General features: G+C 46.2%; 1 protein-coding gene and 1 long non-coding RNA gene across 4 annotated transcripts in view; one reads left to right on the top strand and one right to left on the bottom strand.

The window, feature by feature from the left end:
• The window catches only part of EXOC2 (exocyst complex component 2), a 163,031-nt gene extending 148,176 nt beyond the window's left edge, over positions 1–14,855 (bottom strand). The window contains exon 1 of one of the 3 annotated variants that reach the window (XM_028479273.2): positions 11,212–14,855. The gene's annotated coding sequence lies outside the window, so the exon portion shown is untranslated. The remainder of the gene's footprint in view (positions 1–11,211) is intronic. The other 2 variants (XM_007101139.4, XM_028479271.2) reach the window with 2 other exon arrangements.
• LOC102982372 (uncharacterized) lies at positions 10,490–18,390 on the top strand. Its single transcript, XR_008615752.1, has 3 exons — positions 10,490–10,938; positions 14,937–15,132; positions 15,696–18,390. It is a non-coding gene; the product is annotated as an uncharacterized lncRNA (long non-coding RNA).
• The last annotated feature ends 6,625 nt before the right edge of the window (positions 18,391–25,015 follow it).

Here is a 25,015-nt window from a genome sequence, read left to right as displayed (position 1 = left end):
GATCGGGGCTTGCCCGGTGGTGCAGTGGTTAAGACTCCGTGCTCCCAATGCAGGGGGCCCCGGTTTGATCCCTGGTCAGCGAACTAGATCCCACATGCATGCCACAACTAAGAGTGCGCATGCCGCAGCTAAGGAGCCCGTGTGCCACAACTAAGGAGCCCACGAGCCGCAATTAAGGAGCCCACCTGCCGCAACTAAGGAGCCCACGTGCTGCAACTAAGGAGCGTGCCTGCCACAACTAAGACTCGGTGCAACCATATAAAAATAAATAAGTATTTTTTTTAAAAATTATTTATTACAGTTGATGTGGTGGAATGGGGATCCAACCAATGCTCCTAAGAAAAGGAAGGAGGGAGGGGACAAAACCAAAACCAACGCTACCTTTGTACATCTGTTTGATGAATATGGACAAAGGCTGAGGACAGATTCCAGAGGTTAACGTTCTTGGGAGAGCGTAGAGGGTCAGAGAAATCATGCTTTTAATACATTTTTATAAGGCTTTCCCTGTGGCAGTGAGCACATATGTAAACTTCTGAGGTGCAGTCAGCAGCCTTGGGCTATGCAGAAAGGCCAATTCTGGAGCACAGTACAGAGCAGCCCTCGTGGACGGGGACCCAGGCAGTCTACCCCTTCCTTAGGAACAGTGACCACAGGATGTTTCCTCTTGGTAGTTCTGGACCTGCTCACTACTCCTGCAAATCCATCTGCATAGGAAAGGGGTAACAATAGCATCCCCTACATTAAAAAAAAAAAAAAGAAGAAGAAAAAAAGAATTATTGTACCAAGGTCCCTGCTAAAGAATAGTCCTCAATGGGTTTGGTTAGGACTGCATTGTATTCTTTTCTGTACTCCCAGCACCCAGCCCAGGGCCAGAACAACGTGGACACTTGGCAGATGGCGGCTGGGGAAAGAGACCAGGGAACACATGGGCTCACTGGTGCTGTCTTCTTCTGGCTCTTCAAGGACCGCAGCAAACCTCAGGCCACGTGGGATTCCAGCTATGAGACACCACCGAGAGGTGGCCTTTGAGAGGGATGTCGACCTGATTTGTCCCACTGCAGGACAGACGCCATTCCTTGATTCTGTACCGTATCCCATTGGTTTTTTAAACCAATAAATCTGTGCCACAATAGCAATCATCAAAAACTACTATAGAAACTGAGTCCTCTCACTGTATCCTAAAAGTTTACTCGATCACCCTATGACAGCTCCTCTGACCACCCAGCCCAGAGGCGCTCACTTTACAGGCAGGTTATAGTTCATGCCACAGGAAGGAATCAGAGGTGAATCCAAATTAACTACCAAGACCCGCGCAGAACAACTCCTCTTCTTGGGCTGTCTCTGGGAGGGCTGGCCCCCAGTTGTAACGCCCAAGAGGTGGAACATTTCCTATTCTATTACCACTTCCATAAAGAATTACCTGAAAATCAGAAATCTAATGTGTACGGTCAGATCTTTAATACTAAGTCCCCTTTCCCCCCAAAATACTTAAAATGTTTAAACCAAAATGAGTTTTACCCCTCATAAATCTCTGATTAGAAAAATATTTATTTTTCACCATCTTTTATTTCTACAAAAACCAAGCCAAAACTGATTTAAGTTTGATTTTTCAGTTTAAAAAATCCACACATAAAAAAGGAGCAGTACTGAGAATATTAAAAAAAATTCCAAAAAAACACCACAAAAGATTCCAACTCTTCAGGTCTAAATAATGTAAAGTCCAAACAAAGACAGTAATTTTCCCCTTAGGCTTAAAGACGAATTTGTCTCCAACAGAGAAGCATCTGGAGATGCTATTTTCAAAAACGCTGCCAAGGTACTGTGGCTCTACAGATGCTTTTCTCTGCCCTGCAAAGGACTCGCTCCTCTTGAGGGCAGTTTCCACTCCAGTGGCCCCTTTTCCTGCTTCCCTGCTCAGGGCTCATTCCTGGAGGACTCAGCCCAGTAAACTAGAAGCAAGAAACGGAGGGACTCGGGTCCAATCAGGATTTATCCACTGAGAGTTCAAACAACCGATTAGCAATGACACTGATGACACTGTGCACACTCAGGACCCTGCAGGATTGCTGCGGCAGAGGGCTGGGTGACAGACAGGCAGTACACAAGTGGCACTTCTAGCAAAGATAAGCCTAGAGCATTTCACAGCTCCTGTTAAATATTTGTTTCCAAAACCTAAGTTCAATTTTATTTTTAATGATTACTTGACTGTAGCATCTATTTATCAGTGTTTTCGCTCTCTACATAATTTTCATTTGCTACGTAAAAGACATAATGAAATTACTAACACTACACACATTTTGCCATAATCAACACACAAGGTTACATATTTTATGATTCCATTTATATGAAAATTCAGAACAAGTAAACCCGTAGAGACAGTAAGTAGATTAGTGGTGGCTAGAGGAGGGGAATGGGAAAGGATTGATAGTGGAGTGATGAAAATGTTAGAGAATTAGACTGTGGTGATGTGTACACGACTTTGTGACTATACTAATTTTGCTTCAGAATTCCTAGGAGCATTAGATTATCATTATCACCACAAACACAGAACCCCCCAAAAATGGACACAAGAGGAAATACAGGATGGCAGTATTTTTTTTTTTTAAAGCATTTGACACTACTACGTTCTAAAATCTTCTGATACAAGATCAAATGAGATTAAGGAAGGCCAAGGCCAGGACTGAAAGGGAGCAAGGGAGAGGAGGAAGGCTTTACCCTCCCAGCTCATTTACTGAAACCCAGGGTTAAAATCAGCGGGAAAAGCAGTCGAACAACAATAAGCCACCTATATTAGCTTAGCCCCTCTGGAAAGCGTCAGTGGCCTTCGCCTTTCCAGTCCTGAACAGGCATCAGCAACACCAACTCCATTCCAGCAAGACTGCTGGGAAGACAGGGAGGGGAAGAAGTAAACAATGGAAAATCCCAATGACATCAACAGTCCACATGTGCTCACTTTAAGTCACAAGATATTTAACCATCTCTATGAGAATACTCAGGAATCAGAGAGGAATGAAATCAAGAAACTAAGCTAGTTATAATGAAAGAATTAGGAGAAAAAGATATTATCCTAAATTTATATTATTGCATGAAAACAAAGTTTCATTTGTCTCTTTAAAAAAAAATTAACTGAGTAAATTTAAAGATCCAATTGGCTTTATTCAACAATTCATGAACTGGGCAACACCCCATCTAGCAAATAGAAAGGCGGTCCTCCTCCAAGCTGTACCCAGTGGAAGACTTCTGCAGGCAGAAGAGGCTGGATAAAGAAGTTACCAGCACAGAGCTGTTTCAGGCAAGGTCACCTTCCTCCGGGGAGCAGCAGAGATTACCTCACTGTCCTGACCAGGTAATTTCAGACTGACTGGTTAAGACTATCTTCCTGGGAAAGCCTGAAACTGCAATTAAATAAGGTATTAAAGTCTCAGTTTGGTGACATGGGTTTTAGCACAAGTGCTTCCATTTGGGGCCTGTTGTCTCTTTTTTGAATAGTCTCGACTTGTCAGATCTTTACCATGAAATAAGCCAATATGACTGCTGACAATATAATAACTACAGTAAACAGGCATGCCAAAATCAATGTAGATTTTCACAAAAGGTCAAGGAATCAACTGTCAGCTTAAATTGGTTACTTTTATTAAAATTGTTATACGTGACAGGATGTCACTTAACTCCCAGATTCCTTTACATAAGCAGAGCTGGATTAATTTGACCCAAATTTTGTATAATAGCTTTCCCAATTTCTAAAACTGCATCAACTTTGTCACTTATCTTGAAATTTCTGCTTTACTTCCCTAGCTCTATCTCAAAAGAAACTTCTCCAAGGCCACGTATCTTGGCACAGCGAAAGCAAAATCACCCCAGCACTCAGCAGTGCCATGAGCTTCGGGGATCAAACAGGGAGACAGCGCAGGCGGAGGCTGCAGCCCAGCTGGGAGGGATCGAAGCTGCTCGTGCTTAGGAGAAACTCTGGGCACAATCCCGGCATCCGAAAGAAAGTAAAGTAAACAGTCGTGCTCTCTCCCATCCACCCTGTTAGCAGCCTCTCGGCTGAGGGAGACCACACACTCGGACCACACAGCGCCGGCTCAACTCGCACGCAACGTCCAACAGCTGTCACTCGGGGCCGGGAGGGGAGGGGGAAGGGGGGAGGGAAGGAGAGGGGAGGGGAGAGGAGAGAGATGGGATGGGGGGGAGTGGAGGGGGGAGGGGGAGGCGGGGGGGGCGGGGAGGAGCAGATGGAGAGCCAGAAAGGGAGAGAGGCAGGACAGCGAAGTGTGGTTTCCCTGAGAAAACAAGCCAGTCCCGGCCTTGTGTGGCCTTGACCTGTACTCCCCCAACCAATTTAGTAGCTGATGAAGGATTAACAAAGCATCCATTTAACATCAATTAACCTCCTATCCATCACAGGTCAAAAGAGAAAATTACCATTATAAAAGCATTTCATTAAAATAAAGACAAACGTATTTTCTTACAATCTATGATATATAGTTAAATAAATGCATTTTCTTTTAGATTTATATTACTTTGGGTTTAACCCGCCTGCCTCTTTTCCTCTAATGAAGCGCACAGCACGAATATGAAGTGTTTCTGCAACAGAGGTCAGAAAATTTTAATTTTATAATTTTCCCATATTTCACTGTGGCACAATCTTTAATTTTCCAAAAGATTTATTGATACAAAAAAAACACAGTAAATTTTTTTTACATAACTTCAGGCTAAATGTACATAGAAAAAAAAAAAAAACAAGTAGCACCATTAGGGGGAAAAAACAGAAAACATAACCACCAAAGTAGCTTTAAAAGGATTAAACCAAAATTTTTTACTATTTAGTAAGGAAGAATTTTGATTTGAATAGCAGACAAGAAATCTGAACAAAACGAGTGATCAGGTGTTCTTTCACTGTCAGGTACCCAGAGGCCCAGCTCAGCTAAAGGGATTAGGCCAGGAGTTGGAAAAACAGAAGTTCTGACTCACTGAAGACTTGGAGAACCTTCAGCAAATAGGCCAAGGAAAGCCTCCTGATGCTGAAGCACTATTTTCTGAGCTCAGGCCGTAGAAAAGTGAGTTCCCCCCGCCCAAACCACCAAACAATAGTAATAATAAACTCCCCAACGCGCCCCCCCCACCGCCCCCGCCCCACCTCCACTCCCATGCTACTCAAATGAGCATCACCAGGGAGCAAATCAGGAAGGCGGACTCCCAGCAGCCCAGCCCAACCCACTAATACACATCTAAGCCATTCTGTGCACAGGAGTGTTTGAGAAGCACTAGGTAGACCTATCCTGCCCAGAGCCGCCCTGGTTCCAAAGGACGCCCAGAAAAATCTGGCTGCGGAGCTGCCTAATGAGTCTGAAAAATAAAATCAAACTCAACTAGATTCTTGGGCCACCCACCAATAGACCCAAACTGCAGAATTCACCACATCTTCCTGGAGCCACTTCAACCTAGCCTAGGATAGACCTGCCCCCGAGGGCAAGGCACACCAGGGGCAGCTGGCCCCAGAGGGATCTCCCAGAGACCTGGAGAAAAGTCTCAGAGAATGGTGATTTACCTCCTTCCGTCCTCTGTAAACTCTATTTTCCCTGAGCAAGGTCAAGTTCTATCACACTGCCACACCCTTCACCATCTCGCACTCAGGGTGGGACAAGTCTTAGGCACACGGTCCTGAACTCCTGTCCAGTGTCCGAAGTTAATCATCTCCCTCCTCCTGCTCCATCTCAAAATCATGGTTAACAAAAAGAGAGTCACGCACAAATCTGAAAGAATCCGTGGGGTACCAAGTGTACTAAGAAGGCACCTAAGGTCTCAGAAGGGATGTCAGAAGAAAAGCTGGACAGACAAGAGAGAAAGCATCCCTGCTTTCCCAGCTCTCTCCTTATACCTCTTTCCTTTATTACTCCCATAAAGGAAGTATAACTGAGGTATACTGGGTTTTTTAATGAATGTATAAGTTTCAACTCATTTGGGGAAAAAAAAATCCAATGATTTAAAAAATATAACTGATAAACGGGACTTAATTTTTTTTTTTTTAATGGGAAAAAAAACCTTCACTCCTGCTCCAATGTTTGGAGGTACGGGATTAAAGGGAGAGAAGGTACACAAGGCGACTAGCAGGGAATGCTGGAAGCCAGACAGTCCACAGGGAAAGCCTGACAATTCCACTCTCCAGAGCTCCCACACACCTCATCTGTCACATAAATACTTGATTACCCAGCTATTCCCTTAAAATAAGCACTGATTCCATCTTAATTAGAAGAGTTTATTAAAATGCTCCTTTATTTCCCAGAAACTATAAAATCTCTGCCTCAGCAGGCTAAGTCTCCTCCTAGGGGACAACTACCTTCACTACATTTCAAAGCTAGACGCTGTGGGTCCAAAGATGACTGGTCCTCTAACTCATGCCACTGGACACTGATGACATATCAAAAATGAAACAGAACAGTGCAAATCCATCCCCTCTACCACCACCCTTCAAAAAAAGAAACATAAGAACAAAAACCTCAAAGAAGATACACTACTTATTGGAAGGAAGAAGGAGAGTGCTTCATGTCAAAGCACGGCATTATTCATCGGTCAAGTCTATTGCCAGTTGTCCCCATGTCCCTACCACTTCCTCTTTACTAGATCCACATGGGGTGGACAAAAACGTAACTTCTTGATATTTTAGGAAATGTAATTTTTTAGGGAAAAAAATGTCCAGGTCCCCCTGGAAAGACAGGTCACCTGGACAACACTGAAAAGGTCATTATCAAATAAAACAGATTTCTGTTTTTGTTTAGTGGACCCAGAAGATTTAAGATCTATACAGAGACTAGTTACCCAGCACCTCAAAAGATGACAGTGTCAGATTTCCCATCCCTAAGAAAAACAAAGAGGGGACTTCCCTGGTGATCCAGTGGTTAAGACTCTGCCTTCCAATGCAGGGGGTGCAGGTTCTATCCCTGGTGGGGGAGCTAAGATCCCACATGCCTCGCGCCAAAACAAAATGTAAAAACAGGAGCAATACTGTAACAAATTCGATAAAGACTTTAAAAATGGTCCACATCAAAAAAATCTTTAATAAAGAAAGAGAAAAACAAAAAGCTGCAGATAAACCGGGATCTGAAACGAGGGCGCACCCTCAGATTGTTCAGTCAAAACAAGTATCTATTAAGCATTTGTGGGTCTCTGGCACTACACTGGGGAAATGACAGGAACAAGACCTAGTGACAAGGGGGTCCCAGGTGACCTTGGCCTTCAGCAGAGTGGTGGGCACCTAGCCAGACAGCAGTGGGGTGACTGATGCGGCATATAAACAACTATTTAAGAAAGCTGGCTGGGAAGGGAAGGCGAGAGAGAAACTTTAATAGGTGAATGTGAAATCAAAGGAGGATGCTACCTTTCTGTTGTTGCTTTTCTATTTTGCTTTGCTGCCGTCTAAGCATGTTTAAAGGCTGACTGGAAGGAGGGGCCTTTAGCAAGAGATGAGCACTGAGTGAAGCACACCCAAAGGCAGAGTGGAGGGGTACAGGGGTCCGTCCTGGGGTAGAGACAACCACTTTCAATGTAACTGGGAGGAGGGAAGGTTCTGGAAGAAAGAGCCCAGGATTCTCCTGAGAGCTCTTACAGTTCTCAGGTGGCAAGATTATCTGCTGAGTATAGACTGATTATATGTGAAAGGATGAGAGGTTTGAGAAGAGCAGAAAATGCTTAAAATGGATTCTGCGGAGAAGCAGCAAGTGGCTAACAAAGAAAACTCTAAAAACTCTTTGACGGCCACTTGCGAGTGGTGACCACGGATTTATAGCGGTACAAATCTAGACGCTATGATTTTCCCCTTCTGGTCTCAGAACCTCAGTCCAAGCATTCAAAACAGGCAAAGAGTTGAGATGGTCCAGGCCTGAGAATCTGTCGGCCAGATGCCACAGAGAGATGGGGGAGGACACAACTGAGCATCCTGGTAGGAGCGAGACGGAAAACCGGGTGAAGGAGTAGAGGGAGGTAACTGAGTGAGGCTCGGAAAGACAAGAGACTGCCAGCAAAGAGTGGGTGGTCCGAGCTGCGGGGGTTTCGGAGGTGAACCAGTCTCAGGCTGGGGCACCTCAGCCCTGCTCCCACAGCCCCCAGCGCCACACCTCTGGCAGCAGCCAGCCCTCCGCGAGGCCCCAGCTGGGGCAGCTCTGCTCTCTCCTCTGTCCCCTCCAGCTGCTTAGGTGCCCTTGGGGCTCACTATCCCGCTTGTTCCCCCACTCTGCCCACACCTCGGCAAGGAGTTTCTTTATTTAAATCTCCTTATTTGAACCATCTGGCATGAATTCTGATTCCTGACACCCTGACTTACCCAGATATGTCAATCACATGGGGCCTTCATGAAAAGTAAACTAAAACCAAATATTCCTTGCTTTTTATCTTGTTTTGTCTTTCAGTAAAATTACAATACAACAGAAGTTAAAATCATACACCCCGCACTTTACAAGCGGATATGGCCGTAAAAAATGCACCAAAGCTTACAGATGAAACTAAAGGTCGACCCTTGTCAAAAGTGGCATAGCTAGCAAGTAGCAGAGGCAGAGCTTAGTCAGCGCTGCACAAGAACTTCTGAAAGCGAACTTGTGCCAGACAGCACCCCAGGTCGTGCCGAGGATGCGCCTTGCGCAGCTTGCATTCTAACTAAGACCCAGGTTTCCTAAGTCCCGGTGTCCACTGCTCTTTCCACACTGGCACCAAGACTGATTGTACGTGGGAAAGAGTAAGTAGAAGGAATTACTCAAACCAAAACCGAAAATTAAGCAAACTGTATAGTCCACCCCAGTCTTAACTGCTACCAACAGTATTAAAGGATGTTAATGAAGGTTTTGAGCAAACCTACTACAATTTTCCAGGAAAAAAAAGCCTCGTAAGTCAGCTCCAAACTCCCCTGCCTGAAGTTCAAGGAACTCCATAATCCAAAATGCACTCACTTCCCAGCCTATGGGCCTCTGTTTCTCATAAGCCACCCAGACGTTCACGTGCCTTCTCTCGGAAGGGCCACATCCTCCCCCATCAAGGTCTGATCTCCATGAAGCCTTCCCAATTGCTCCAACCCCAAAAGAGCCTTCCCCCCTCTGAATTCCTGCTGTACTTACACTGAATACTGCAGCTTACTTCTTGGCTATTTAATGGAGAGGGCAAAAATATCCCCTTCCTGAATACAGACTAATCTTACTTCTAACATGTGTCAGGCATATGCTAAAATTGGGATACAAAAATGACCAAGGCTAATCCCTGTCTGGCATGAGCTTAGTCTTTTGACAGACGTGTAAATACCAACAATAGCTACAACCCCGAAGATACCACAGGACGGGACAAGCGCTAAGTGGTTATAGGAGTCAGAGTTGGAAAATTTCAAAGCAGGAAGAACTCTGAGATAATCTAGTTTTATGTATTCTCAGGTACAAGGAAACTAAAGCCCCAAAAGGCTGCTAAGGAGCTCAGCCCATGCTACAAAGCAGGTGGTGGTAGCACACGGACCAGTAAATGGTGCTTCGACTCCATAATTTTCAAACTGAGGTCTAAGGTTGCCTACAGGTGTGTCCACAGAGATGCATCATTTCTCTACAATTACTGTAAGCTTGTGTTTGTATCAACAATTCTTTCCAATCGACATAAACATGCACAGAATCATGTGACTGTAGCTAACACTTCCACCATGCGGTCTCAACAGGCACTCCCGGGGATCCAGAAACACCTTCCCCAGGGCCTGAGAGCAATCAAGGCCCTAGCGTCCTGCTCAGCAGAGGGATGGACGTCACTTCCACCCCAGTCAATTTACAATCCTCTCTACCCAACACGGGCCTAAAACCCACGCACTCGGAAAACATGAAGACGCTCTACTCTGTGGCAGGCGCTGAACTAGGAACCCTGGCGAGATGACAGGAGTTAGGTGGAGAACGGGTGAACAGTAATGGAGAGGCTAACTGTACAACCAGCATTTCCCACATGGCCTCAGGTTGCCGGGCCCAGCACTGGAAACTGTCCTAAGTCTTTTATCAAAAGGCTGCCTGTGCAAAAATTTTAACTACCAGACCCCCTTCCCATTAGAGTCATACAGCACGGGCTCTCCAACATCTGGGGAAGGAACGAAAATTCGACTTAGCATGCCGATAAACCGTCTTTTAGAGAGGTAACTTTCAACACGACATTCAGCTCGGGAAATTAAATGCCTGACAAGAAGAAAAAATCATTTTCTGAAACTTCCAAGAGTTGTTCCAAGTTGTGCTGGGGGGCCCTCTGTTTAAAACTACTAGACTTCTACTGAACCAGACAGAAGAGAGCATCTAAGGACCAAGCACGCATCGCCCTCTTTCCATCACCCGCTGTGGATCCACCACGTCGGACACCGAGGCTCCCTGGGAAGCTTCCGGCTGTCAGTTCCTGTCTTTACACCAAGCCTGCCCAGAACGTAAGCAGAGCATCGTCAGGCATGAGGGTGCGCACACCCTCAGCGAGAACGAGCTTTTCAATACAGCGCATCCAGGTGACTGACTTAAGCGTTCTAAAACACTGTTAAAGCTTTCCTTGCAAGTTTACTCAGCTTCATTAAAAGAAAGAAAAAAAAAAAGGCACACGTTTCTCAGACTCGCTAGTAGGAGCGGTCGCCTATTTCCCCTCCGAGAGAAGCGCCTGCGCGCGGTTTCCCGCCCGCCTGAGCACGCCCCGGCTTCACGGCGGCAGCGCCGGCGTCCGGGCGCGGCCGCAACGGCAGCCCGCGCTGACACTGCGGGCTAGGCGCGCCGCCACGATGAGCTCCGTCTCGCCGTCCGTCGAGTGGACGTAACGCAATCGATCCGGAGACACGGCGACGCGCGCCTAGTTAACGCTCTGCGCAGCTCTCCAGTGACGCGACCGAAGAAAACAAGCAACACCGGCCTCTTGACCTCGCTCCCCGCCAGTGAACCCCCCAACCCTACGCAGGAACAGGTAAGCAGGCGCGCCAGGGAGCAGTTAAGGCCAACGGCCACCCGCCCCCGAGGCTCGGCGCTCCGAAGGCGCACGCCGGGAGCCGGGGCGGGGCTCCGAGTCCCCAGCAGGGGCCCCGGACGGCGGGGCGGGGGCGGGGCTCCGGGACCCGCGCAGGGGCCCCTCCGCACGGTCGCGGCTGCAGGGCGGCGCGGGGCTGACGGCGGTCGCCGGCCCTTCCGCCCGCGGCCCCGGCCAGCCTCAGCCAAGGCCTCACCCCCCACACACACCTACCTGCTGGCCCGCACGGACAGGGCCCCGCGCTCGACCAAAGGCTCCCTGGCCGCAGCCGCTCCGCCGCCAACGCCCTCACTTCCGCCGCCGGAGCGCCGAGAGCGTCGATCCGCCGCGCAGTCGAGCGTCGAGCGCCCGACGGCCGAGCCCCAGGGGCGGGGTGGGGGCGGGAGTTGGGAGACGGATGGGAGCGGAGGACCCGGCCGCGACCCCGGTTCCTCAGGAGCCTCAGGCTGAGCCTCCGCGTCTGGGCGGCAGGCGACACGCAGGCCAGGACGCCATGGTGCTCGCGGCCGGGAGCCCTGAGCGTGGACAGTGCTCGGGTTCGGCGGGCGGGCGCTGCCGGGCGCCGGCCTCCGACATCGAAAGGCGGACCGTCCGGGCTCGGCCAGGGGGGAACCGGCTGCCTGACAGGGAGCGGCCGCCGCGGGCCGGCCGGAAGTGACGCGCCGCCCCGAGCGCGGCGGGACCGGAAGGGAACGCGCTCTTCCGGCCATTTGGCTTAGTGCGGAAGGAGCCGCGCGTTGTGTGTTCTAGGGCTGAGGGCTGTCTGCGCCTCTTCCTCCCCGGCCCTCCTCTCCGCTCGCCTGTGCGGGTTACTCCAGCCGACGGGCCGGCCTGTTTGCTCCGGGGCCTGGGAGTGTGTAGCCGTGGCGGCGGCGACGGAGCTGCGCGCTGCGTCCGCCCCTCCGGACGCGGAGGCCGAGGTGCAGCCGGGGGACAGGGCCTTCCCTCCCGGAGGCCAGGCAGCCGCTGGGTGGCAAGCGGATTTCCTCAGACCCAGATGCAGATCCGGGTTCGGGTTCGTCTTCCCTGCCTGCAGGGCTCTGGCAGTCATCACTGTGCAGTTAGTTGCTCACTGTGTCTGATTTATCATTAGGGGGCTTCCCGTGATATCACCTGGGACAGGGACCCGTTTGAGAGTGAAAGAGGTATGACAGAGGGGCCAGTACCGCAAGATGCACTGGGTCTGCCCTACTTCACACACCCAGAAGGTGCCACCCTGGTAGAACATTAGAACGGTCTCAAGGGCACAACTGTGGCTCTGGCCGGGGATAACGTTTTGCGGGGGTGAGATGCTGTGCTATGGGATGCAAGGCGTATTGTGAACCTCATACCAGCGTACGGTGCTGCGTCCCCAGTAGAGCCCTGGCTCCTGCGGCAGGGGAGGATGCTCTACCAGGGGACACAAGGTTCCACTCAATCTAAAGACCTCTCCTCCCCTGGGCTCCTCATACAGGCGACAAAGGAAAAATGACCCTTATGATCAGTAGGAAATAGGGGCAGGGAGGATTACTTCTGGACTCAGGGCCCTCACTGGGCATCTTTTCCGTGCCTGGTGATAGCAGCAAATGGATAACGCAGCACCCCTGGCCTGACAGGGGCATGGCAACCAGGGGCTCAGACCCCACAGGGACGAAGCAAGCAACATCATCAAGCAAGCAACCTAGGCCAGCAGACGTGCTGGTGGAGAGAGAGGGACATGCAGAACGAGTGATAAAGGAGGAAGATACTGAGAACCTCTATGGCCCCAGGACTGAGTGCAGCAGGAGCCCACATCTCAGCCTGTCAGCACGCCTGGTGTGGGTGTAACTCAGCGTGAGGCACCAGTGACAGGACCAAGTGAACACAGCAGGGTGTAGCAGTGCCCACCGGAGCCCACCCACACCTCCTCTGCTGCCCCTCTGCTCTCTGACGCCTGCCGCCGTGCCTTGGGGCTTTCTTCCTGGACACGTGGTAGGCTGGAAGCACTGGAGAGTTTCCTGGCCCAGAAGCAGGCTTCAGCCAAAGACAGGCAAGGAGTTGGTGTGGACCTCTGGTTGCCTGGCTCCCGGGGCGGCTGGGAGGCGTGGTATCCAGCGTGTCCAGAGCTGCCCTCGAGGCTGGGCCCCAGTGCCCTCAGGACCACCTTCACCCACACCTCTTCTTGCTTCCTCCCCTTTAACCACCTGGCTTCCCCATCCCCTCCTGGTGTTTCCTGGTATCACCTCCCAAGTTAAATTCGAGCCTGGAAACCGTATCGGAGGGTCAGCTTCCGGGGGAGTCCAGCCAAGACAGGCATTATCACAGAAAAATAAGCAGCCCATTCTTATTACAATTTGAATACCTTTACGTGTTGAATTGCACACCGATATTAGAGAAATACATCCTGAGAAAAAGAAGGTCATATTTTGGACAAACGCTCTTAGTTGTGGGACTTGGCGTGACTTTGTTTTTCTCCCCTTTACCTCGGAAGGAGTGCTCCCGTGTGAATAACTCACCTCTCCCAGGATCATTCACTTTAAACACAGGAAGCACGAGTCAGCGGCCTGAAGCGCAGGTCGGCAGTGGTACCCCGCCTCACAGTGAAACGGAACCTGTTTCTCGTCTCTCCTTTGCTCTCGGTGATGCATCATTTCCCGAGTCAGGCGATCCTGCCATTAACCTGGTATGAATGACTCTTGAGGACTCACAGGTCTTTCCTGGATCAAAAAAATGACAAATAGTACTGTATCCCTGAGACAGAAACACTAGAAGAAGAAAGAGAGTCTTTTGCTAATATAAAAATTACTGGTAGTGTTTCTTTTTTCTTAAACTTCTGGTCCACATTCTGAAGCCAGCTGGCAAATGTTAGTGCAATACGTGCAGAAGCTGGCCGGAAATGAAATCATTAAACACAAAATTGCTGTAGTAGCTGCTGAGGCAATTAAATATCACTGTATAGCTTGTGTTTTCAATTCTGCATCAGATTTCGTTTGTCCTAGAGAGGAAAAAATAACTTTGAAACCTGGAATTCCTTTGGTTTCAGTCTTAGCAAACACTATGATGGCACAGTTCCCCATTCTGTAGATTTTTTTTTTTTTACATTAAGTGAACACCTGAAGTGTTTTATGCTACGTGGCATATCAGTCTGTAATGGACCATAGTTAGTACAGATTCTAATCCTCAAAACAACTATATTCTGCCATATCTAGCGATCCTTTTTACCAAAGACTGACAATCGCACAGCTTAACAAAGCCCCTTGATGGCAAATTCCTGTCTCCATTGTAGATACCACAGGGCCTTACACAGCAGGTATTCAATTCATCAGGCCAGCCACTCAGTAATAGCACTAACCACAACCTACCTAAGTGTTGAGTGGAAAACGAAAAGTTACAATCATAACAATACATCATGATAGTGGCAGAGTTGGGGGAGATGGCTGTTTCCAGCAGTCAATTTCAGAACGTGCTTTATGGTCCCTTAGAGGCAAAAATGAGCCCAATTTACTGTGTCGATCTCGACAGTGTACGAATCGCTGAGAGGTTTCATCGAATACCGCCCAGCTTTGTCATTCTTTGCTGGAGTCTTTTATGGTTTAAGATCACAGGACAATTTGAAAACCTCCAAGGTTGTAACAGTTACGAGGCTGTTTTAGCAATTCTGATTGGGCCTGTTGGTTAAGGAATCTGGCTACCCTGCACTCCTAGCAGATGCCTTTGTGTGGACTTCAGTATCTGTGTTTCTTGTCAACTTCAAAGCGCTGTATCTGCAAAGGCCTCAGAATAAATGTCTCCAATTCTACAGCAAAGCAGAGAGCCTTGTGTTTTTCTGCTTACCTTCTCTTTGCATGTCTTGTTAAGCACCCTGTAAATAAAGCTGGGTCTGCGCAAGGATACCGTGTTTCAACAGCGTTACCCCATTGCTGCCCCCAGCACAAAGACGCAGCTGTGTTTATTCCGGGGTCTCTCCCGGCTGTCTGTAGGTGGTCTGGAAGAGGACAGAGGTTGAGGACAGTCGCTGGCTGCCAGAGAGACATGACAGGTGTGGCACCTGGAGAGAGGGAACAGGGTTGGAGTGAGGCCTCCCTGCCCTGCTAGGCCCTGCCACTGCTGAGCTTCTGTGACGAGGAATTTAGACCTCTTCACGTTCTAAATGAAGGACTTACCACTGAATGAAAGGTAGCATTTTAATTTGTTTTAAATTGCTGGGCAGCAGTAGGGGGTTGGGAGCTTTTTTGTTTGTCTTAGGTTTTTGAGTATGTGTGTTTGTGTTTTGTCTTTTCCGACTTCCCACTTGTAGGTCCTATATGCTTGCATTTATCAGTAGCCGTAGAAAATGGTGCATGCTCCCAGTTTATCCCACCGATGTGATACTTGCCCTGACACACTGGGGCTCGGAGCGGCAGGCTGACTGGCCGCTGCGCTTTGTGTTCTGCTGTAAAGGCAGATGTCGCCAGTTTCGGTTCCACTTAGGCAGGGAGACGTGTCACGGGCCTCTGGGCTGTTGCGTAGGATCTCAGTCCTCCGGACACTTCTTTATGAAGGCCTCCCGCTTCCCAGGAGTTTAGGAATGCCTTGCATACATGTGATCTGTCTGGCCTCAGGTCTCATTCTTTTTTATTCTAATGTGACACGATATTTATGAGTCCTTTCATTGCTCGGCGCTAACTCCTTGGTTTCCCACCAAGCTGATAAAAGATTTTAAACTCCCTGAAGGCAGTCTTCTCACCCTCTCTTTTCAGTAGATTTCTCCTGCATTGTGAACCAAGCCGTACCCCGCTTGGGGTAGTGAATGTGTTCCCGACAGCAACAGCAAGCGCCAGTGTGCGGGACCTGCTCAGCACACCCGTGTCCCGGCTCTCAGGCCTGTGCCTCCCGGACGTTGGTCCTGCCCCTCTGCCCCCTGTGAGCTCCTCTGCAAGCAGCTGCTGGTATTCTCCACCGCCCAGTATGCTGGGCCATCCCCCGGCAAGGCAGAGCTCCCTGTACGCTTTCCGTGGCACAGAGGGATGAGGAGTACACAAAAAATTAAAAGCCAAAGATAATATCCAGCCCACGCTTCAGACGACAGTCTGAACCTTTTCCTTTCTGACTGGACCCGTATAACGAAAGTGGTAACATACTGTTCTGTCCCCAGCCATCGACCAAAGAGAACTGTGTCTGTATTGGCGCAAAAGATGTGTAAGAGGACATTCACATCGGTGTGTGTGAAATGCCTGTCCACGGTATAAATAGACACATAAATAGTGGCATATTTATGTCATGAAGTACAGCAGAGCAATGAAAATCTACTCACAGATAATACTGCACAAAAGAAGACAGACACAAAAGAATAAATACTGTATGATTTCAATTATATGGGCAAACAGTAATCTAGGGGTGGAGATGAGACTGGGACAGGACAAAAAGAAGACTTTGGGGTGCTGGCAATAATTGAATTTACTTTTTAACCTGTGTGATAATACAGGTGTGTTCCCTTTGTGACAGTTCATCCGGTTTTTCATTTATGATTTGTTTACTTTCCTGTACGTGTGGTTTTTTTTTTTTAAACCTGTGCAGGTCTTGAATAAGTACCTGAATTAAAGGAGTACCTGAATTTGAAGGAAAAAAGTAGTGATAACAAAGTATAGCCAGTTGATTTGAGTAAGAACTTATTTTTGTGCTCCTGGTGGAGTTTGAGCAGTGACATACTAAAAATAAATATCAATGGTCCCTGAAAAATCAAGAGTTGACTATACTGCTGTTGGTTTAAATATACGCAGATAGATAGATAGGTGATAGATAAGTTCTCTGAACTTGAAGGAGATTGTTGATCCTTTTCTGTTTCTGTAACTTTTGCCCCCTGTCCTGAATCACGTCCACACCTCCACAGCCCCCAGCCCCCAGCGCCCCCCGTGAACTAGTATCTTTGCTTCTTTGTCCCTGGCGGTGGCACTGGAGTGGAAAGTCAAACCGTAGGAGGTTAGCTGTGAAGTAAAGCAATGAAGAGGAAAACAGTACAATGTAAACATGGGGGTTGATTTTCAACATTGTGTTTTTATTGAATTCCTACTTTTCCATAAAGTAATTCCTTCCAAGCTTGGCCACGTTTTTTCAGAGCCCAGATGTGTGAGGCGGTGTTGATTTGCATTATTATGCTTTACATATATGTGTCATGCAGCATATCCATCCCGCTAACAGAGACACTCGAATGCACACGTACGAATGACAGGTTTTCGCCTGTGCATATGCTTTCTTTCCAATAAACAACAGCTTTTCAAACTGTAGACTTGTGAGGCTCCCTAACAAAGTTTTGTTTGAGAACTAGTGGAGACTATCTCTCTAATGCTGTAATTATAATTTTATCCTAGAAATTTATATGCTCTGCTTGCTGTTTTCAAATTGTGGAAGAAAACTTCAGTGACTGCTGTTAGCCCTTTCACGCATGCCATTTGTGTTTCGGATGTGTTTAAATGTCATTGTCACTGCTGTTAATTGGCCTTCTCTTTGTAAGCTTGTATTTGTCAGAACACATTTAGAAGGAGGTTTTCATGCTTTATGAAAATCAGTTTTGAACCAGAATTGACAGATCCTATTTTCCTTGGTTACAGTGCTGGCTGGCTCGGAAGTACCAGTTCTCTTCCACTGTCTAATGGAAGAGCGACCAGCCATGGTGTGACAAGACACAACATGGGTTAATAGCCAGGAAAAAAATTAAACCGTCCAGTTTAATCGTTTTTGCATAAACGTGCTGCTAACTACTGACTCTAAATTTGGCAGCAATTTTTCTAGTAAATATAATTTCAGACCAGAAACTACAGTGTAAAGTAGAACATCATCCAAATAAAGGAGATGCAATGCATTGCTGTACAGCCCTGGCCGCCTCCGACCCCATGGGTTTTGGCATGCTTTAAGAGAAATAAGAGTTAAATTAATTCTCACAGAATTGAGAATGTTCTTCCTGAACAAGACCAGGCAGCTTCCCACATCAAACAGAGAGGCAAGCTTTTTGCGTTTTTAGCTGATTTCCTATACTTACAGAATTTTCACATTGCTTTCCTTTCTTGGTTTACACACCATAATTCTTTCCTTTCAAAATGTCTAGTTTCCAAACTCACCAAATTGTATACATTAAATGTGTGCAATTTTTGTATTCAATTCTACCTCAGTAGAGCTGGCAGTACTTTTTAATGTCTAAGATGTCTGTTTCACTGGTGCTAGAGGCAGTTGAATTCTAACAAGCACTTTCATAAAAAGGTTTGTTTTCTGCACAAAACTAATCGTCTAGCCACTAATTCAGAGAGGTCCTGTGTACACGCATTTTGCAGCAGTCCGAGCTTGCTTTTCAAATCAACAAGTATAGACGCAGTGCCTCACAGTCTGGGCATTACTCTTTTTCCCTACAGGTCCTCTCTTTGTCTCTATAAATTAAGCTTATCTGCCATTAAAGACATTCTAATTATTTGTTCGCAATATTTATTTTCCAAAAGTAAAATAAGAACAACATATTTTGGATGGTGGAAGGTGATGATGATAAATGAAAAATCCTGTTTTGTCTTTTTATTTTTTGCATGCAGGTCTTGTTTCATAAATATTTACAGTTAGGGCTGAAGCAAATTCATTGTCAGAGAACTTTTGGGGGAAGATTCTAACAAATAAGAAAATAAGAGCTAAAATTCTGAAGAATCTGTCTTTCCTGCTTGTTTCTCAAGCACACTCTAGCATATTTAAATCAGCAAATTTTGAGCAGAACCGTGTAAAGGACTGGGGTATGGGTTAGGGTTGAGTTTTAACACCATTTCACACAATTCCGTAAGCAGAGTTAGGGGTGGAATAATCCCAGGCACAAGGCCACTGACACAACTAATCTTGCTACAGTGCTAGCCCAGATAAACACTGCTTTAAAAGGCAGTGATCTTTGCATTTTTTAATGTGAACTCATTTGTGTAGGAGGAAGTATATATGTTATAATTCACATTCTATGCACACACATTCACATTATTGTGATCTCTATTGGAGCTATAGAAATATAGGCCATTTGTAAGCTTCATACGAGAATGCAATTAAATACACATTATTAAATATACATTATTACCACTTTTTTTTTGTAAAAGGACAATAACAAATCAAATGTACTTTGAAACTGTGTGCCCATCCTGATTAGGACTCGAATAACTGCATGTTAAACATTTTTAAATTACCATAGATGTTATCTATTTCATGACATTTAATGAACCTAAATAACTAACTTAGAATACTGACCTTGCTTATAAAATATAATTAGAGGATGCAGGTAGCTCTTTCATGGACTCAAAGCTTTCTCCTTTATCCAGTGAGATTTCATGTTGTCTTAGCCTATAAACAGCAACAGCAAATTAACTTTTACAAACTTGAGAGACCTTACATTTTTTAAAGAGGGAACTAGAATAGTTCTCACTGTAGGAGCATTTAATGAACTGCACTTCTAAGAAGACTAAGCAAGCAGCTTATTTAAAGATGAAAAAATTAAAAATTAAAAATTTTAGCAACTCTGATATATGAATTTAGGCTGACATCTTTTCAGCATATCTGTAATAGTTATAATAAAATTAATATTGCTAACAATATTTACAATTAATAGTAGTCTGCGATTGCTGAGAAACACTTAGAGACAAAAACCTTCTTTCGTGTACAAAATCTGTGGGAGTCTGAGGTGTAAACATCTCCATCCAGCTTTGGAGTTCTTTTCAGGCCGTTGTGAACATAGTCATATGGAGAGCCTCATGGCCAGTCCAGGGGGCACCGCCCCCTGGGGGGCAGGAGGTGGTGGCCACTGGAACATTCCAGAAGATTGAAGCAAGCACTCGGACCTGCCAGAGACGGTAGCAACAGGTGTCAACTTCTTATCCCTTTTGCATAAATAATTCGTCTTAGATTGACGGGGGTTGATTATATCCTGTGGCTTTTTATTCCTGAAAATCACACTTTCATAGCGAAGAGAAAAATTGTTAGGAAACCAGAAGAGGCAGCCGCAGGTAGGCGAGGACCCTCAGCTGACAAGTCAGGGTGCCGGGGGGGAGAACTGAGTAGAAGGGGACGCGAGGGCACAGACCAGGGCCCCTTCCCTCCTGCCATCCCCCTCCCTTCCCTCGTTCCATTTCCACTTCCCAACAGAACAAATGTTTCTGAGAGAATTGGAAGGAAGAGTAGCAAGTGACTGCACGGACTTACTGATGCTTCGGCTTTCACCTTGTAAAAGCCACGGGAGGTGGCCGGTGAAGGCAGCCAACCCAAGGGCAGGGCTGTGCCCTGCACAGGGGCCCCACCTCGTCTTCGGGCAAGACTCACCTGGCAGGTAGGCCAGGGGCTTGCTGAGCATAGGCCGGCGGTGGGCACCGTGGTCACTGCCCGCCCCACACACCCACGCGTACGCGCGCGCACACGTGCACACGCACCCACACCCTCTAAGAAACGAATGAAAAACCGAGCTTGGAGGTATCAGCCGCTGGGAAGGGCTGCAGGGGTGAGGGGTGGCCCCTGGGGGTCGCAGTCCTACGGACGGCGGGTGTGAGGACCGGGGGCCACCATGGGGGCTGCAGGCTTCGGATGTTCAGACTCCACTTGTCCTAACCCGCTTCAGCCCACCTGCCTCATCCTGTCCCTCGGTCACAGTTCACATACTTGTTCTCCTCGCAGCTCTTTCATCTTTTCTGTAAATTGAGGCCTTCGGCAGAATTCTATGTGAAAGGAATGCTGACAGCAACATTCTAATGTTTAAAACATTCTCCGATTGACACACTTCTCTTTTGTGGCTGGCCTCCTCATCACAGGAAGGTTGTAAACTGTGCTTTGCTTTCAATGGCTCTTGAGATTGTCTGAGGCCTTGTAACTGGAGAATCGTGTTTGGGAGGGTCTGGGCTCCACTCCCCGTCTTGAAGGGAGTGGACGGTCTACACTGGCATATCCTTGGCCTGGAAGTCTGTTAGGTGCCTTGTTCTCTTAGTTATACACCGCTTTTTGCCTCTATTACAAGAAAGTGTTCGGAAGAACCAGCTTATTTTCTCAAGAAAAAGAAATCAGGACCTGGTTTATTTTGCCTGTGCTTTGGATAAACTAATCCAAATCAGGTAAGTTGTCAGTTGTATACAGTTGGATGTCAGATGCAGAAAACCGATACATAGATCCAACGAGTCTGTTCTCCAACACTGTCCATGTACCTCATTTGCTGTCCAAGTCGTTAAGTTTCCAGAGAAAGCACAGATGAGAAGATGTTCGTCCTCAGGCTTTCGGTTTTCTGCTCTGTGCAGTCCCCGCAGCAGCCTGTTCCCCTGCAGGTAACGGCCCACCCCTGTCATGGAAATAATCCTCCAGCCCAGGCTTGGCGGTTTTATTAGGAGTAGTTTCGACATTTTAGGAATTAATTTCTGTTGGGCAATTCCTGAATTCGGCTGTGAATTATGTCTACGCACAAGTTGTAAAACATACTCTGGAGTCATCCTACATCCCTACCTAAGGAAGCGGCAGCTCCGCCAGATGCAGGGAAGGGCTGGTCACAAGAAGTGGTTTGGTTCTTGTTTGTTCTGTGAAGTCCATTTCTTTTAAAAAATATTTTGCTATTTCACGTCTAGGGAAGAAATCATCAGCCATACTAAAATGTATTGTTCATTCCAGCAAAGTGGAAATGATACTGGGAAATATTAGAAATATGTAATTTTTATTTTTGAGACTTTGTACAAGTATATCTTTCCCCATATCTGTTCTGACTCAACTACAAACGGCGAGTCTCCTAATGGACTGTATCTCAGATGGCATTTATTTTCCTAAGGTGTAATTTAACATAACAAGACAGACATAAGAAGCCCACTACTGGAAAAAAATGATGTGAATGTGAATAATGCGATTTCCTTTTATCGTTTTATTAAAGTCAGTGAAATGAAAGGAAAAATACTACATAAAATATATTTGAATTTCCCAAGCTAGTAAAGTTCTGCTAGCTTGTTTTCTAAGCTGTTCAGAAGGTCAGAAGAGCTGCACTGGATAAAACATTTGACACGGCCATCCAAGGCCAAGGATCTTCTTTATTTAAACTGTAAAATTTTTCTGTTTTTCATGCTTGGTTCTATTACTATGTCTATGTTTTTAATAAACATACACTTACTTTCCTTTAATACCTTTTCTTAAAGCACAAAATTTAATGTGCTTTTTAAGCAAGCGCGCCTCAAATAATTATTATGAACCTTAATTACGTATGTTGAAAAATACTTTTGAAGTTTATGAAGAGCTCTGTAAACATGAAGTGTTACCATTATTATATGCACAGCATTTCTTATAGAGTCAGTTTCAAATACATAATCAGTAGCACATGAAAAACTATAATTATGTTATTCAGCTCACATCTGTATATTCAAAATCAGTACTTCAGCAATATTTGCATAGTCCAACAGATTTTTTTTTTCCTCTTTAACACCCTTAATTTTAAGACAAAATGTGTGTGGAAAAGAAATCCTATTTATGAATTGTAGTGAAGCTTTAATAAGTTTGTTCACCTGAGAAGACAGAGACCTTTATGTAGTTATTTTTATGGGAAGATACGTGCCATTGTCATCGATTCTTTGACCATTTAGCACTATCTCCAATTTTTAAAAAGTAACTCAGAATAGCAACTTAATATTATTAATTGTTTGATTAAAATGAACAGATGCGATTTCTTTATTGCCCAAATCATCTGCCCAGACTAGTTCAGATGTTTTTGAACATTTTACTTTCAGATCATAGCCATGGCAACTTTGCTCCGTGAAAAGGTCTCATCAGTGTCCCATTCTGAGGGGAACTGATGTACGGTTAGTGTGCCCGTCAGTTACACCAATGGCAGAAACGCGTACAAACCAAGGGAAGGTCGCTCTCAAGATTAAGGAAATGACCTAGACTCAGCACTGTTTAAGACACGAAACTGGAAATGTATTTGCCCCTCAACTGGCACTTTTTCAGGGAGTTTTATTAAAGTCATTGTCTTTGGTAACTAAGTTTGCTTAACATGTGCATATATTTTCAACCATTCTAAATTTTTCTTTTAAAATATTTCATGCAAAATGTATCAGATATTAAAAATTCACTCTATATATACTGTTATTTCAGAAATGAAAGATGCACACATTCAGGATGAAATCGAAAGGCAGTTTTAAGGTGTAAACTCTCTAAGCCATGTGTATAAATTCAATTTTTGCCAAAATTGTGTTTTTACACAACTTCATTGAAACAGAGTCCTCTTTAAATATTAAGCAATACAAAACTTACAGCAGTGGTAGATTATTAGAATAACATGGGATAACATCTTGATAAAATTAAAAGTTCCACTGTCAGCCTTCATATTGCTAAAGAGAAATGCCCATGCAAACCAGGATGTGATTTGTACAAAACTCCAGTGCCGCCGTGAAGCTTTCTTACATGCACGAATCCGACAGAAAATTCGAGCCAGTGCGTCTTATGAAGATTTAGACATGGACAGTGAATTGCTGAATTTTACCAAATAGTTTTGAATGTTACCTTCTATTTATCTTTCATTTTTTGTGGTAACTGAGCCCATCACCACGTTTTTTTTTTTTTCTTTTTAGGGAGAGAGTCAACTTGTCTTTTTAGTTTCCTGAAAAAAACAGGCATTTCTGATGGTTTACATTTAGTCACAATTTATAAACGCCATCCTGCAAATCCAAACTGGGTACAGTCGTCTTTTGCTGATGGGAACTGGCTTTCCTTCTCATTGTCCTAGTTTGAAATTGAAATGCTGCACTGCTGAGAAAATGCCATGAAAATATAACCCACTGCATTCCAGGAAAATAAATAAGCAAGGCCACCCAAATTTTCAATTAGTGCTTGTGCAGAATGCAGGAAATGGCAAGAGATCCGTCCCAGGCGCCGCAGGCAGGGTCGTGGACACAGAGCAGAGTGGCAGGAGGCCTGGAAGGGGGTGCAGGCACAGTGTGAAGATGGCCCGTCTCCAAGGAAAACTGCAGAGCAGCGGGGGGATGGGACGCCAGAGGCAGGCAGCGGGCATCACGTCCTGCCCACGGAGCTGCCAGGCTCCGTGATTCGGGGGTTTAGTGGGGAAGTAGCGCTTGAAAGTTCTGCTAACGTTATATATTTAAAGCCTAAGCTTCCCGAACGTTCTCAGTATCGCCCACATACAGAGTTTTAGCCGCTGGAAACAGAAATACTCCAGACAGTTGGTGAAAAGTATAAAATGCTCATGAGTTAGAAGTGTCAGGCTTAAGGGTGGGTTGTCTCCCACTTGGTGGCACGGCTTGTAGCCAGTGGGTGTGTCATGAGGTAGGGAGACGGGGCGCCTTCCCTCCCCAAAGCAAGGGCCAGTGTCTCCTGAGTACAGATTTCTGAGGGAGGAAAAAAGTTATGCTGTAGAAGTGCCTTTCCTTAAATGTGTTTTTCTGAAATGCTCAAATCACTGATTTGAAGGTAATACTTGAAAGCCACAAAAGGAAAGCTGGAAAACAAAGGACTCCTCAAGGTTTGTGCGTTCATACCCGACTCCTGCGTTGTTCCTTCACTTGCTTTCTGTTTCACTTCTCAGATTTCACTACAGCATGTGGAGTTTTACAGCTCATCATGTTGGAGTTAGTTAAGGAAAAAGGAAAAAGGGTTGGTTTTCCAGCTGCGTGATGTTGGTTGAGCTTACAAAACAGCCCCTATTATTCTGATGGATTTTATCTGTGTTGTGGGTCTACTTGTATCTAATTTCAAACCACACAAAGCCTGGATGAAAAGTGAATCTACACATCAGATTTACGCTTACAACCAAGGAGCGCAGTGACTGAGGAGTTACTGTGGGCTCCAACCCTTAGAACAAGGAGTGAGACTCGCAGGTGACCCCGCCGAGCCGCACCGCGGGGCGGGACCGGCAGGGCTGAGCGGAAGACAGTGCCCGTCACTCACTGCAGCTGAAGATAAAACGCGAAACCCAAATCATGCTTTGTAATTACTGCCGTAAGAATGCTGTGTATTTGTCGTAAATGTAGGAGAGCTTTAAAACGTGATTACTCATCACCTTGCAGAAACAGAGCGAATGGGACCCAAGCACTGACTATTTTTCTTC

The sequence above is a fragment of the Physeter macrocephalus genome, chromosome 18, assembly GCF_002837175.3.
Source record: "Physeter macrocephalus isolate SW-GA chromosome 18, ASM283717v5, whole genome shotgun sequence".
In the NCBI taxonomy this organism is placed as follows: domain Eukaryota; kingdom Metazoa; phylum Chordata; class Mammalia; order Artiodactyla; family Physeteridae; genus Physeter; species Physeter macrocephalus.
Note: the sequence above shows the minus strand (reverse complement) of the source record. Positions and strands in the feature narration are given on the sequence as shown.